Below are 10,881 nucleotides of genomic sequence, written 5' to 3'. Positions count from 1 at the left end.
CTTTGGAGTGTGGGAGGAAACCGAAGATCTCGGAGAAAACCCACGCAGGTCACGGGGAGAACGTACAAACTCCTTACAGTGCAGCACCCGTACTCAGGATCGACCACCCTTTGTGTGAAAAGGTTACCCCTCAGATTCCTATTAAATCTTTTCCTTTCACATTAAACATCCTTCTGTGTGTTCCTGCTATAAAATGTACTGACTTTAACTCATGGTCTCTACATGTAGAAGGAGAGGCACAGCAAGGACATGGGAACCCGACATCTATTGCACACTTACCTGAAAGGTAAATACATTATCATTTGTTTATCGAAACTCTGCAACTCATTACCCAGCAGATGAACTATAGTCAATAGACAATAGGTGCAGGAGTAGGCCATTCGGCCCTTCAAGCCAGCACCACCATTCAATGTGATCATGGCTGATCATTCTCAATCAGTACCCCGTTCCCGTATCCTTAAGAGCTCTATCTAGCTGTCTCTTGAAAGCATCCAGAGAATTGGCCTCCACTGCCTTCTGAGGCAGAGAATTCCACAGATTTACAACTCTGACTGAAAAGGTTTTTCCTCATCTTCGTTCTAAATTACTTACCCCTTATTCTTAAATTGTGGCCCCTGGTTCTGGACTCCCCCAACATTGGGAACATGTTTCCTGCCTCTAATGTGTCCAATCCCTTAATAATCTTGTATGTTTCAATAAGATTCCCTCTCATCCTTCTAAATTCCAGTGTATACAAGCCAAGTCGCTCCAGTCTTTCAACATACCACAGTCCCGCCATTCCGGGAATTAACCTAGTGAACCTACGCTGCACGTCCTCAATAACAAGAATATCCTTCCTCAAATTTGGAGACCAAACATGCACACAGTACTCCAGGTGCGGTCTCACTAGGGTCCTGTACAACTGCAGAAGGACCTCTTTGCTTCTATACTCAACTCCTCTTGTTATGAAGGCGAACATTCCATTGGCTTTCTTCACTGCCTTCTGTACCTGCATGCTTCCTTTCAGTGACTGATGCACTAGGACACTCAGATCTCTAATGTGAATGTGCCTAATAGTGGTTCTAGAGGCTCTCCATGTCAATTACTGATGGGAATTAAATGCTGGCCTTCCCAGTAATATCCTCATTCCATATAAGGAAAAAATAATACCTGCTAATTTGTTGAGGTATTTTTTGTTGTTGTTGATATAATGAACTAGTAAAGCTGCAACAAGGAAGGATTTCATTGTCCCGGTTCAAATCTGGTGCAAAAGCCAAACACTTGATCGCTTAAATAGTTTGTATGAATTGAATAATTTGTGCTTGTTGGTCTCCCTTTTCATTTAGTTTTATGTTGTCTTGTACCTCTTCAGTGCCTGTAACCTAGTGATTTCTGCACTGTGTGTAAACTGTTTCTGTATCATAGTACTTTATTTGAATTCCTTCCACTGCTCCATATGATTTTATAACATTGACACTCTGCTACATTATATGGAAGCCATTCCACCTGAAACTAAAAACCCATTTATTCTCCCTTCCAAACATTATATTGAACTTGGTCGTCATATAAATGGTATTTGAATAAATATTTGTGAAATGTTAAGTTTATCATCTAAATCCAGCTCCATATTTGGTACAGGAACTGAAAGGCTTGCTCGCTTCTTGATTCCATATGTTATGTCTACTATTGTTTTAAACACAGGATAATCTAAATGAGCCAAATGGTTATTATATGGGCACAATGATTAGATGCAATAATGAGGCAATACGTTTTTAATGCTTTCTTTTACAAGAAGAACTGTTTATATTGGCAGCAGGTTCAGCGATCTGAGTACAAAACTTTAAGAATAGCTGGGATAGGCAAGGGAGGGAGAGGAGTATTTTATTTTAACAGCAGATTGTCATTATCAGCGGTCTGAAAGGAAGCAGATCTGATAGAAAGTTTCAAAATGGAACTGAAAAATCTGTGGGGCCCTTTGGAAAAAGCAGTGGATGGGGAATAACTGGAAAGCATTTCTAAAGAAATGGCACAGGCACTCGGGCACAAATGACATATTTTTGTGCAGTATCACTCCATAGTGTTATGTGCCAGGAGCCTTCTATCCCTGTGGCTCCTATCAATGAACCAGGCCAATTGGCCAACCGATGGCTAAGACATGGGGTACAGGAATCATCAAAAAGCAACAGCAACTAACATTTATATATCAACTCTGACAGTAGAACACCGTCAAGGTGCGTTTTAACAGAAGCATCACCAAACAAGATTTTTTTGATACATTAAGGCAAATGACCAAAAACCCGATCAAAGACCATAAGATCATAAGATATAGGAGCAGAATTAGGCCAAGCAGCCCATCCAGTCTGCTCCGCTATTTAATCACATATATTATATGGACTGTTTTAGAGGATTGGAAAGGTTTAGAAGTATAGGACTGGGAGTTGAAGACATAACTGCTAATGGTGGAATTGGGGATGCATATAGATCTCAAAGGGTTGCAGGGATGTAGAAGATTACAGAAGAAAGGGCAAAAAAAGGATTTAAAAACAATCATGAGGATTATGAATTTGAGGTAATAAGAAAGAACTGAAGATGCCGGTTTATACCAAAGATAGACACAAAATGCTGGAGTAATGCAGCGGGTCAGGCAGCATCTCTGGAGAAAATGGACAGGTGACTTTTCAGGTTGGAACCCTTCTACAGACCTTGAGGTGAGATGAATTTGAGGTGTTGCTTAATTGGGAACTAATATAGCTCAGTGAATACAGAGATGGCGAGTAAACAGAACTATGCAGTTCTGGATAGACAATTGGTCTCTGTGAGATTGAAAGCAAAGACAATGTACTTGCCTCCCAGTACATTGTCAGCACAATCCTGCCGCTCCTGCTGCCATGCAATACAATAGACAATAGACAATAGGTGCAGGAGGAGGCCATTCGGCCCTTCGAGCCAGCACCGCCATTCAATGTGATCATGGCTGATCATTCTCAATCAGTACCCCGTTCCTGCCTTCTCCCCATACCCCCTGACTCCGCTATCCTTAAGAACTCTATCCAGCTCTCTCTTGAATGCATTCAGAGAATTGGCCTCCCCTGCCTTCTGAGGCAGAGAATTCCACAGATTCACAACTCTCTGACTGAAAAAGTTTTTCCTCATCTCAGTTCTAAATGGCCTACCCCTTATTCTTAAACTGTGGCCCCTTGTTCTGGACTCCCCCAACATTGGGAACATGTTTCCTGCCTCTAACGTGTCCAACCCCTTAATAATCTTATACGTTTCGATAAGATCCCCTCTCATCCTTTTTCGATAAGATCTCCTCTCATCCTTGAACAATAAACTCACATCTTTCACCAACACTGTGCAGCAGCCACATTATATTGGAACTATGAATGGCATTTCCGTGACCAAAGCAACAATAATTTCTCTCTCATGGCTATCGGCCACTTCTGCTTCTTGGGCCATCCACCTTCTCAGAAGTACGTAGCCTCTGGGACACCTGCAGACGTTACCACTCGTTGCTTGCGCCCTTCAATAAGCATTTTCAAGGTCTGTACGAGCTGCTGGCAATCCACATCAAGTTTTCTGGTGTTAAGGATTTGTACGTAATTGTTTTCAAAAGCAGACAGCTGCTTTCCTTTTGTACTTCACATCCAGTCGATCAATAGTGAACTGTCTTTTGTACAGCTTGTGCAATTACACAGTGAATGATTTTGCAGATCTGACTACAGCAACAATTAGAAAACAGATTTGTAGAGTATATTGTCCAACATCCTGCAGCTCTCTCATTCATTGCTCAATGTGCCGTAATGATGTATTGGAATCTTGCCACTCCTGTCAATCTAGTCTTATAACGTATTTCCATGTTATCTCTGGTAAGAGATGTTATCTCTCTTTCCTGTGCTTTCCCCTTACGATTTAAAATCAATTTCATGTGCTGGGGTTTATCAGTCATTCCACAGGGGATGTCTGAAATCGTCTTCTGTCCGTAGGCTAGCAACTTTTAAAGCCGACGTCAATATTTTTTATTTACACAGAAATTAGAAAGTACAGCACAGGAACAGGCCCTCAGTCCACAATGTTTGTGCCAAACAGGATGCCAAGGTAAACTAATCTCATCTGCCTGCACATGATCCATCTCCCTCCATTCCCTGTACACCTGTGTGCCAGTCTAAAAGTCTCTTCAATGGCACTATCGCAAAGTCTTTGTGGAAAGGCATCAAGTGGTGTGGAGAATAGGTGAGAGAATGGAGCTGGGAGATATGTCAGCTATGATATAATATATTGGTTTGGAAGGCTCACACGGCTGAGTGGCTTTCTGGTATTGCCTTGTATTTCAATCAAAAGGAAAAGGTCATCCTTCCCATCACAAATCATGGGACTGTTACAATTTGTTCAACCTGCCAGCAGCTTTTCCTTTTCCGATTTCCTGTGTAGATTGAGTCTCCAATGAAGCAAAAGTAGCAACTTGTGCGGGCTATGAGGAAGTAAGCTCATTACAAAGTCACAATGACTCTTTTACACCAAAATATACAAATATAAAACAATAGGAGCAGGAGACAGCCGTTTATCACACTGAAACAATGCAACGATTCAGTAAAACTCAAGAAAATTTATCTCAACTCCAATTCTCTGTTCTTTCCCCAAAACCTGAATTATCTTAGTGCTCTAGAATCTAGAAATCCATACTTACAGTGCTCAATAACTCGTGTAGGAAAATAACTGCAGATGCTGGTACAAATCGAAGGTATCACAAAATGCTGGAGTAACTCAGCAGGTCAGGCAGCATCTAGGAGAGAGGGAATGGGTGACGTTTCGGGTCGAGACCCTTCTTCAGACTCTGAGTCTGAAGAAGGGTCTCACCCGAAACATCACCCATTCCCTCTCTCCTAGATGCTGCCTGACCTGCTGAGTTACTCCAGCATTTTGTGATACCTGTGCTCAATAACTCTGTTGTCTTCTGGGACAGACAAGTCTACAGATTCACAACCCAAAAACAGATCCTCAACTGGGTCTTAAATGCCCAGTGTCTTGTTCTGAGACTGTGACTGCTGGCCAGGACTCTTTTAACCCTACTTTATCCATCAAAGAAAGTGGCACCCTCATCCATCCCTTACAAATCAGGGGCAACTTTGGCAGAGGCGAAGAGTGAATTCTTTTCTCATCCTCAGTAAGAAAAGAGAGGAAATTAAACGATTCAGCGATGGTCTGATTTTCTGAAACTCTAACATCTATCCCAGGCACTATTGGTAAATAAATAGTGTTTCCCCTGGAAGAATACTTAGACCCGCGTATAATGTAACCATTGAAAAGAGCAGGTCACTTCAGGGACCAATGAGGAAGTCTAAGAGTGGTGCCAGGGGATATGAGTGCAGTCCTAAATGAATATTCATTGGTATTCACCATGCAAAAAGATCATGGAGGATGGAGAGTTAAGAGAAAGATATGCTCTATTCAGGAACATATTTGTATCAGGAAGGAGAAACTGTTAAAGATAATGTACACTATAAGGTAGATGATTCCCCTGGTGCAAACTGGATCTATTCTGCAACAGTATGGAAAACAAGAGAGGATATTGTGGGTGCTCTGATGGAGATTGTTGCATTTTTATTAGCCTCAGCTAAAGTTCCAGAAGACTGGATGATGGCAAGTGATGATCCTTTATTCAAAAAAAGAGCAGTCGGGATAAGGCAGGACATTACATGATGCTGAGCCTTACATCAGTAGTTGGCAATGTATTTTTTTTAAATGAATGGAGAGTATTTACATTCACGTGGACTGATTAGGTGGAGTCTGCATGCTCTCTTGCTGGGGAAATGCTGTCTCACAAATCTCAGAGTTTTTTTTAGATTGATGAAGGCATGATGATAGATGGTATCCGTATGAATTTTAGTAAGGCTTTTGACAAAATCCCGCATGGTAGGCTGGTCCGGAAGGTTCCGAGGCGTGTTGGCAAACTAGGTCCAAAGTCGTTGAAAGGAACTGCTCTCGAAAGGAAAACACTGGAACATATTGCCTTGCTTTTTACAATTGTGGTCCTCATAGCAGTTATTTAGGATTACCGTCTTGCAGCTACAAGAGAAGACATGCCCCTTCATGGCATTTGCTCAGCAGCAGGGAGCTGGGTTACAGAATCAGTCTCTAAACTCATGAAACATCAAAAGCACCAGATTATGTGCCCATCACTTGTGATCCAGATCGATCTCTCTCAATGAAAATTGTGCTTGCTGCAGCAGAAGGTAATCCAGGGTGTGATGGAAATACCCTCAGTGCCTGCTGGGTCACTTAATGAGAAGAACACTTGTGACATTTCAAAAACGGCCAACATCATAAAAGCACTGAAGGATAAAAGGCACTTTGTGTCAACTGCAATCAAACCTTTCCAACTGCATGTGAGGGAGAAACATTTCACAATAACCATCTTTTCTAAGGAACAAGATTTGATCAAGCTCCACATCAAAGCTCTTAACCATTTGTAGCAGGCCATACCCTGGAGAATTATGCTTCTGCGTAATTTTAAAACTTAAAACATTTCACCGCGCATTAATTACATAATGTGTGTTTGGAGAATGACGCAATGCTACTTCCGTAATAATTTGGACCCAGCCAAATTTCACTAAATCAGCCACCCTCCCCACCACCCTCCCCTCAATCCCTCTCATATCGACCAGGTCCACTTTTCCTTGCCAGCCTTTGTTCCCCCAGTATGTCATACCCTGTCTCAGCCCTCCTCAGCATACTCCCATCACCCTTCCACTTGCACCAAGGTTAGACCTGGTCTTTTGCACCTGGCTGATATTGGTCCATGGTCTCTCTTTCTTCTTTCAACCACCTTGATGGCAGGACCCTTTTGGCCCACCTGACCGGCCTATTCGGGTAAGGACCCAGCCTCCAGCTGCCGATAATTCTGAGGGGCAGCAGGAACATCTAAAATAGACAGAATGTAGGGAGAGAAGATGGAGGTGTGGCTAAACGAGAGGGGCGATAATAGGAGAGAGTTACGAAGAAGACAGGTGGAGGAGAAGAATGGGAGATGGAGAGACTTTGGTGGGGGTAGGGGGCTGGTGCCATCAGGGTGCGAGAAAGGGGAGGGAAAGAGCAGGGAGTGGGTGTGATAGCTGAGGGCGATACTTTGAGAGTACATAAGCAAGTTCCAGCATTTTTCCACCCTTTTTCTCCTTCTTTCTCTCTCCCCTCTCCCCCCTCTCTCCACCTCTCTCCCCCTCTCCCTCTCCCTCTCTCCCCCACCCTCCCCCCTCCCTCTCTCCCCCCCTCTCTCCCCCCCTCTCTCCCCCTTCCCTCTCTCTCCCCCTCTCCCCCCCTCTCCCCCCTCACTCCCCCCGTCTCCCCCCTGTGTCTCCCCCCTCTGTCTACCTCCCTCCGTCTCCCCCCTGTCTCCCCCGCTCTCCCCCTCCTCTCCCTCTCCCTCTCACTTTCTCTCCCCGTCCCCCTCCTCCTCTCCTCCCTCCCCCTACTCCTCTCCCTCCCCCTCTCCTCCCTCCCCCTCTCCTCCCTCCCTCCCCCTCCTCCTCTCCTCCCTCCCCCTCCTCCTCTCCCTCCCCCTCCTCCTCTCCCTCCCCCTCCTCTTCTCCCTCCCCCTCCTCCTCTCCCTCCCCCTCCTCCTCTCCCTCCCCCTCCTCCTCTCCCTCTCCCTCTCACTTTCCCTCCCCGTCCCCCTCCTCCTCTCCTCCCTCCTCCTCTCCCTCCCCCTCCTCCTCCTCTCCCTCCCCCTCCTCCTCTCCCTCCCCCTCCTCCTCTCCCTCCCGCTCCTCCTCTCCCTTCCCCTCCTCTCCTCCTCTCTCTTTATCTTCTCTCTCTCTCCCCCCTCCCCCTGTCAAACCCAGATCAGGCATACCTATAAACATGTTGAGAACACATGACTACCGTGAGTCTACTTTGACACATTATGTAGGTATGGACACTCTTGAAAACACTAGAATGTGCTGAGTGCACTGAAAAACTTTAAGCACACTCAAACACCCCAAGCACACTCAGTTACTTGAGAAAGCATGAACATATTGATACACTTGAAACCTTTGAGTGCATTCGGACTGTCTTGAGGAAGGTTGGACACTCTGAAGCGGGTTTTAATGATGGGGAAGGGGGGGTGGTTAAATCTAAAAAGTAGCAGCTCAAAACTGATTCTGAACTTAACCAAAACATGCCAGATGGCAATTGCCATATGGCTAAATAAAAAATCAGCTTGATATCTTATGTTTGTGAATCACTCATTAGCTGCAGTTTTGTGACGTAACCCAGAGGAGTGAGCTCTGTGAGCTGCCAGTGAACTTCTGGTGAGATTCAGCTACATTGTGCAGGATCTGGGAGAGTTAACAATGTAACCTCATTATAAATAGTGCACCTTCACACTTTGAGTGACTCTGCAACAGGTTTTTGTTCACTGGAGATGTGTTGGGTCTATTCATTGGAAACAAAAGGTTTGAGAGGAATAATGAAACATTGCCAATTTGGTTGTCCGGATTTAATACTTTGGACCTGTCCACTGACTTACAAAGACATCCTCATAGGTGCTGCTCATGAAGCAACACTGTGAATCCTAGAGGAGACACAAGAACAAAAGCCTTTGATATAGGAGCAGGCTGCCCCTGACCCACCAAGCAGCTATGGGGTTGTGATTGGAGAAGAACAGACCTTGGGCACAGTATTCAACTTTTTCCAACATGTCTGAAGATTTCTGGGGTCTCAGCCTACCAGCCCAATTAATGGTAGAGCTTTACGGTCCTCTAGAACATCTAGAACAACCCATTGGACCAGGTGGACACAGGTGAGCAAAGGACCAAAGCCCTTAATGTCTCTGCCCTGTAGGACACAAGTGAGAATCAATATAGGATATCCCAGCTGGCTGTTTCAGGATGATAACAGATGCTGCATCATTGGCACATACATCAACATTCCTGACAATGAAACCAGCGTGAATGAGTGAACTGCTGGCTTTTCAGACATTGACCAATCTGGAGCTTTCATTCACTGGGGAGGGTTTAGTGCTATAACTTCTCTCCTTCACCTGAAGGACACCCTGGTAATTGCCGTAATTCTTTCATTCTGTACCTCATTGATCCCCCAAACAGATTTAGGAGCTGGCTACTGGGGTTTAAAAGAATCCCACTGAAAACATGACTGATGACTCCAAGCACAGAAATGCTCCAGTCAAATCCATCTTCCACTAGAAATGGTCCAGAATAAGCCACAGGAGTACTGGAAATGTGTTTGTATGTCACTCCTGCTCCCTGAGAAGTTCAATTTCCACCAGGCAGGCTGCCAAGATCAGTCATGCCCTATTGACCACAAATGCAATCTGCAGCAGCAAGGGTTGGATACACATTGCAGATGTCATAGGGTCCTTGAGTAAGAAGGAGGAAGCAGAGGGTGATGCAGGGGAAGCTGCATTGAGCCTCTGAATCTTATCAGAGCTGTGAGGTTAAGCTAGCATCCAGCGTGACTCTAGCTGTAATCTTGAAATGAGTCCTCTCCATCTTGACCCCTACCACCAGTGCAAACGTCCAACAATCAATAGACATTAGACAATAGGTGCAGGAGGAGGCCATTTGGCCCTTCGAGCCAACACTGCCATTCAATGTGATCATGGCTGATCATTCTCAATCAATACCCTGTTCCTGCCTTCTCCCCATACCCCCTGACTCTGCTATGCTTAAGAGCTCTATCCAGCTCTCTCTTGAATGCATTCAGAGAATTGGCCTCCACTGCCTTCTGAGGCAGAGAATTCCACAGATTCACAACTCTCTGACTGAAAAAGTTTTTCCTCATCTCAGTTCTAAATGACCTACCCCTTATTCTTAAACTGTGGCCACTTGTTCTGGACTCCCCCAACATTGGGAACATGTTTCCTGCCTCTAACATGTCCAACCCCTTAATAATCTTATACGTTTCGATAAGATCTCCTCTCATCCTTCTACATTCCAGTGTATACAAGCCTAGTCGCTCCAGTCTTTCAACATATGACAGTCCCGCCATTCCGGGAATTAACCTAGTTAAACCTACGCTGCACACCCTCAATCGCAAGAATATCCTTCCTCAAATTTGGAGACCAAAACTGCACACAGTACTCCAGGTGCGGTCTCACTAGGGCCCTGTACAGCTGCAGAAGGACCTCTTTACTCCTATACTCAACTCCTCTTGTTATAAAGGCCAACATTCCATTGGCTTTCTTCACTGCCTGCTGTACCTGCATGCTTACTTTCAGTGACTGATGCACTAGGACACCCAGATCTCGTTGTACGTCCCCTTTTCCTAAATTGACACCATTCAGATAATACTCTGCCTTCCTATTCTTACCACCAAAGTGGATAACCTCACACTTACCCACATTAAACTGCATCTGCCATGCATCCGCCCACTCACACAACCTGTCCAAGTCACCCTGCAACCTCATAGCATCTTCCTCACAGTTCACACTACCACCCAGCTTTGTATCATCTGCAAATTTGCTAATGGTACTTTTAATTCCTTCATCCAAGTCATTAATGCATATTGTAAATAGCTGTGGTCCCAGCACCGAGCCTTGCGGTACCCCACTAGTTACTGCCTGCCATTCTGAAAGGGACCCATTTATCCCCACTCTTTGCTTTCTGTCTGTCAACCAATTTTCTATCCATGTCAGTACCCTACCTCCAATACCATGTGCTCTAATTTTGCCCACTAATCTCCTATGTGGAACCTTGTCAAAGGCTTTCTGAAAGTCAAGGTACACCACATCCACTGGCTCTCCCCCGTCAATTTTCCTAGTTACATCCTCAAAGAATTCCAGAAGATTAGTCAAGCATGATTTCCCCTTCGTAAATCCATGCTGACTCGGAACAATCCTGTTACTACTATCCAAATGCTCCGCAATTTCGTCTTTTATAATTGACTCCAGCATCTTCCCCATCA

This window comes from Rhinoraja longicauda, chromosome 5 (genome assembly GCF_053455715.1).
Source record: "Rhinoraja longicauda isolate Sanriku21f chromosome 5, sRhiLon1.1, whole genome shotgun sequence".
Classification (NCBI taxonomy): domain Eukaryota; kingdom Metazoa; phylum Chordata; class Chondrichthyes; order Rajiformes; family Arhynchobatidae; genus Rhinoraja; species Rhinoraja longicauda.
The sequence above is the reverse complement of the archived record's forward strand: the minus strand, read 5'-3'. Positions refer to the sequence as shown.